Raw genomic sequence first — 5,000 nt, 5'->3', positions numbered from 1 at the left:
CTCGGTGGCTGGCGGCCGAGAGAGTGCTGCGTCGCCGGCATCGGCGTCGAAAGAAGCCGAGCCGAAAAAAGTTAAAGTACAAACGTGCATGCATACTAACCTAACCCTAGGTAAGGCATGTCAGAGCGAAAGACAGTAAACTCGAATGAGCCAAGAAAGAGCGGTGCGGGGCCGGTCGGAGCGCACCCTTTTCTCGGTGGCTGGCGGCCGAGAGAGTGCTGCGTCGCCGGCATCGGCGTCGAAAGAAGCCGAGCCGAAAAAAGTTAAAGTACAAACGTGCAAGCATACTAACCTAACCCTAGGTAAGGCATGTTAGAGCGAAAGACAGTAAACTCGAATGAGCCAATAAAGAGCGGTGCGGGGCCGGTCGGAGCGCACCCTTTTCTCGGTGGCTGGCGGGCGAGAGAGTGCTGCGTCGCCGGCATCGGCGTCGAAAGAAGCCGAGCCGAAAAAAGTTAAAGTACAAACGTGCAAGCATACTAACCTAACCCTAGGTAAGGCATGTCAGAGCGAAAGACAGTAAACTCGAATGAGCTAAGAAAGAGCGGTGCGGGGCCGGTCGGAGCGCACCCTTTTCTCGGTGGCTGGCGGGCGAGAGAGTGCTGCGTCGCCGGCATCGGCGTCGAAAGAAGCCGAGCCGAAAAAAGTTAAAGTACAAACGTGCAAGCATACTAACCTAACCCTAGGTAAGGCATGTCAGAGCGAAAGACAGTAAACTCGAATGAGCCAAGAAAGAGCGGCGTACGGTGCGGGGCCGGTCGGAGCGCACCCTTTTCTCGGTGGCTGGCGGGCGAGAGAGTGCTGCGTCGCCGGCATCGGCGTCGAAAAAAGCCGAGCCAAAAAAAGTTAAAGTACAAACGCGATGCTAATGAGCGAGCCGTTGTCTCGACTAATATGTAGGGGGCGTTCGATCGAGCGTCTGGCTTGAGCGCTTGTCGGCCTAGCAGAACGGTCGCATTGTTATGCCCGGGTTTTAGGCACCGCTGCAGGCGGCCGGCAGAGCTCTTGTTTGTGCGAAACTGAATGGATCGAGCCCGAGAGAGGGCGAGCAAAGAAAAAACGCAAATCGCTCCGCCTGGCACTGCCGGCGAGAGCGTGGACGTCGCGGCCAGCGACTGTCGAAGCTGAGTACGGCCGCAGGCGATCGCCTCGGTCTTAAACGAATGCGACGAGCACGCGCCGGGCGGCCCAGCAAGGGCCGAGCGCAGCTGTCGCAGCTATCTGGTTGATCCTGCCAGTAGTGATATGCTTGTCTCAAAGATTAAGCCATGCAGGTGCAAGTACGAGTTCTCGTAAAGCGAAACTGCGAATGGCTCATTAAATCAGTCTTGGTTTATTTGGTCTCGTAAGCGAAGTGGATAACTGTGGTAATTCTAGAGCTAATACATGCATTAAGCGCCGACTTCGGGAGGCGCGCTTTTATCAGATCAAAACCGACCGGGTTCGTCCTGTGACGTTTGATGACTCTGGATAACCACGCGGATCGTACGGTCTCTGCACCGACGACGTATCATTCAAGTGTCTGCCCTATCAACTGTCGAAGGTACGCTACGTGCCTACCTTTGTGATAACGGGTAACGGGGAATCAGGGTTCGATTCCGGAGAGGGAGCCTGAGAAACGGCTACCACATCCAAGGAAGGCAGCAGGCGCGCAAATTACCCATTCCCGACACGGGGAGGTAGTGACGAAAAATAACAATACAGGACTCTAACGAGGCCCTGTAATTGGAATGAGTACATCCTAAAACTCTTAACGAGTATCCATTAGAGGGCAAGTCTGGTGCCAGCAGCCGCGGTAATTCCAGCTCCAACAGTGTATGCTAAAGTTGTTGCGGTTGAAAAGCTCGTAGTTGGATTTTGGGCGAGCGCCGCCGGTCCGTCGCAAGGCGTGTCACTGGTTGCGTTCGCCTCACCTTCGGTTCTCCGTCGGTGCTCTTGACTGAGTGTCGGCGGTGGCCGATAAGTTTACTTTGAAAAAATTAGAGTGTTCAAAGCAGGCTGTTCGCCTGCATAGCGTTGCATGGAATAATGGAATAGGACCTCGGTTCTATTTTGTTGGTTTTCGGAGCACGAGGTAATGATTAAGAGGGACAGACGGGGGCGTCCGTACTCTGCCGTTAAAGGTGAAATTCTTGGATCGGCGGAAGACGAACTACTGCGAAAGCATTCGCCAAGAATGTTTTCTTTAATCAAGAGCGAAAGTCAGAGGTTCGAAGACGATCAGATACCGTCCTAGTTCTGACTATAAACGATGCCAACTAGCGATCGGGAGGCGTTACCATGACGACCTTTCCGGCAGCTTCCGGGAAACCAAAGTCTTTGGGTTCCGGGGGAAGTATGGTTGCAAAGCTGAAACTTAAAGGAATTGACGGAAGGGCACCACCAGGAGTGGAGCCTGCGGCTTAATTTGACTCAACACGGGGAAACTCACCCGGCCCGGACACAGGTAGGATTGACAGATTGAGAGCTCTTTCTTGATTCTGTGGGTGGTGGTGCATGGCCGTTCTTAGTTGGTGGAGCGATTTGTCTGGTTAATTCCGATAACGAACGAGACTCTGGCATGCTAAATAGTTACGCGACCTTCTCGGTCGGCGTCTAACTTCTTAGAGGGACTAGTGGCGTTTAGCCACACGAGATTGAGCAATAACAGGTCTGTGATGCCCTTAGATGTCCGGGGCCGCACGCGCGCTACACTGAGTGAAGCAGCGAGTATCTAACCTAGGCCGAAAGGTCCGGGTAACCCGTTGAACCTCATTCGTGATTGGGATAGGGACTTGCAATTGTTTCCCTTGAACGAGGAATTCCCAGTAAGCGCAAGTCATCAACTTGCGTTGATTACGTCCCTGCCCTTTGTACACACCGCCCGTCGCTACTACCGATTGAATGGTTTAGTGAGATCCTTGGATCGGCCCCGTCGCGGCTGGCAACGGCCGCGTCGGCGTGTCGAGAAGACGATCAAACTTGATCATTTAGAGGAAGTAAAAGTCGTAACAAGGTTTCCGTAGGTGAACCTGCGGAAGGATCATTACCGAAAGTGGTGGTAGGCCCCGGCCGACCGCGCACTTAATTGTATTTGGGTGCCGCCGAGAGGGCGGCCGTTAATCGGGGTTCCGCCCCGTGCGACACGCGTAACACGTTGGCATAGCAAGGCAGCCGAGTGCGATGGTGGCTTCTGGGCACCGCGCTCGATGTGCCGCCGGCCCAGCCCGGCGGTCGCTCGGCGCCGTTTGTTGGTGTTTTTGTGTAGTTGTTGTCGGTGGTGGTTTTGTGGTCGATCCCACAGTGTGACGTCCGCGCGCTTCGGCGCCGGGCGAAACGTCGAGGACGACTGTTAACGGTGTATCACTCGGCTCGCGAGTCGATGAAGGACGCAGCCAAGTGCGAGAAGTAATGTGAATTGCAGAACACATTGAACGTCGACCTTCTGAACGCGAATTGCGGTCTCGGGTCAATCCCGGGACCGCGTCTGCCTCAGGGTCGCGTTCGTCCTCACCCGAGGGCCGTCGCCTGGCCTCTGCGAAGACGGCCGGGCGTCGCCCCAAGTTGAAGCGGTCGCCGAGCTTTCTCGGCGCGACCGCGTGTCCCGTACACCGCCGGCCCCTCGACGTGTTCAACTACGTTCGAGGGGCGGGTCCAGGTCGGTCGGTCCGGTCACGAGATCAAGACCGACCGTGGGCCAAGGCGGCGACGGTACGCGCTCGGTCGGCGCCGGCGGCGACGACTTGCGATGCCAGCGGGCCGTGTAAGAAGCGGGCCCGCTTGACACATACGACCTGAGTTCAGGCGAGAGCACCCGCTGAATTTAAGCATATTATTAAGCGGAGGAAAAGAAACCAACAGGGATTCCCTGAGTAACGGCGAGTGAACCGGGAAGAGTCCAGCGTCGAATCTGCGCGCTTTTCGAGCGCGCCGAGTTGTGACGTACGGAAGTCCCAGTGCGGCTAACGGCGAGCGCCGGTGTCCTTCTGATCGAGGCCTCGTCCCACGGCGGGTGTTAGGCCCATAGGGGCGCTTGCCTTGGCCGCTTCGGGTCTTCTCGGAGTCGGGTTGTTTGGGAATGCAGCCCAAAGCGGGTGGTAAACTCCACCTAAGACTAAATACGGTCGCGAGACCGATAGCGGACAAGTACCGTGAGGGAAAGTTGAAAAGCACTTTGAAGAGAGAGTTCAAGAGTACGTGAAACCGTTGAGAGGCAAACGGGAGGGCCCGTCAGGTCGCCGGCTCGCTTTCAGTTGGGTGCGGGGGCGCGCCGTCTCGGTTCGCGGACGCTTAAGGCGCCGCTGCCGAGTCGGCTCGCGCACCGTCTCAGCGCACTAGCGACCGGCGCGGGTCACGACCGGTTTGCCGTTGGTCTAAGTCCCCGCGCGAAGGTGGCCTCCGCTCCGGCGGGGGTGTTACAGCGCGCGGGCGGTGCGGCCCGGCGGCGGATCGAGGAAAGGATGCCGCGCGCTCTCTGTGTGCGGCCGTCGCCGTTCGGCTGGCTTGTCGTTCGCCTGCACTGTACGCAGTGCCGGTGTTCGGCGGGCTGCCGTTTCGGTGGCGCGCCGTCGACGCGCTCGGGGTCCGTGGCCACGTCGGCCACCCTCCCGACCCGTCTTGAAACACGGACCAAGGAGTCTAACATGAGCGCGAGTCGTCGAGTGGTTCGAGACTCGCAGGCGAAATGAAAGTGAAGGCGGCCTTTGGCCGAACGAGGTCGGACCCGGAGCCCCGTGCGGGCGCCGGCGCACGACCGGCCGATCGCACCCGCTCTGCCGGGGCGGTCGCGCAAGAGCGTCCATGTTGGGACCCGAAAGATGGTGAACTATGCCTGGGAAGGTCGAAGCCAGAGGAAACTCTGGTGGAGGACCGTAGCGATTCTGACGTGCAAATCGATCGTCCTATTTGGGTATAGGGGCGAAAGACTAATCGAACCATCTAGTAGCTGGTTCCTTCCGAAGTTTCCCTCAGGATAGCTGGCGCTTTGTCGCAGTTTTATCTGGTAAAGCGAATGATTAGAG

General features: G+C 57.4%; 2 non-coding genes and 1 pseudogene across 2 annotated transcripts; all 3 read left to right on the top strand.

Annotated features, from left to right (window-relative positions):
• Window positions 1-1,218: 1,218 nt before the first annotated feature.
• LOC144424939 (small subunit ribosomal RNA) lies at window positions 1,219-3,028 on the top strand. The gene has a single exon (XR_013477158.1). It is a non-coding gene; the product is annotated as a small subunit ribosomal RNA (ribosomal RNA).
• A 298-nt stretch (window positions 3,029-3,326) lies between these two features.
• On the top strand, window positions 3,327-3,480 carry LOC144425011 (5.8S ribosomal RNA). Its single transcript, XR_013477182.1, has one exon. It is a non-coding gene; the product is annotated as a 5.8S ribosomal RNA (ribosomal RNA).
• Window positions 3,481-3,769: 289 nt separating this feature from the next.
• LOC144424981 (large subunit ribosomal RNA) overlaps window positions 3,770-5,000 on the top strand; it is a 3,695-nt pseudogene continuing 2,464 nt past the window's right edge.

Source organism: Styela clava, chromosome 6 (genome assembly GCF_964204865.1).
Source record: "Styela clava chromosome 6, kaStyClav1.hap1.2, whole genome shotgun sequence".
Taxonomy (NCBI): domain Eukaryota; kingdom Metazoa; phylum Chordata; class Ascidiacea; order Stolidobranchia; family Styelidae; genus Styela; species Styela clava.
This window is presented reverse-complemented; position numbering and strand designations above follow the sequence as displayed.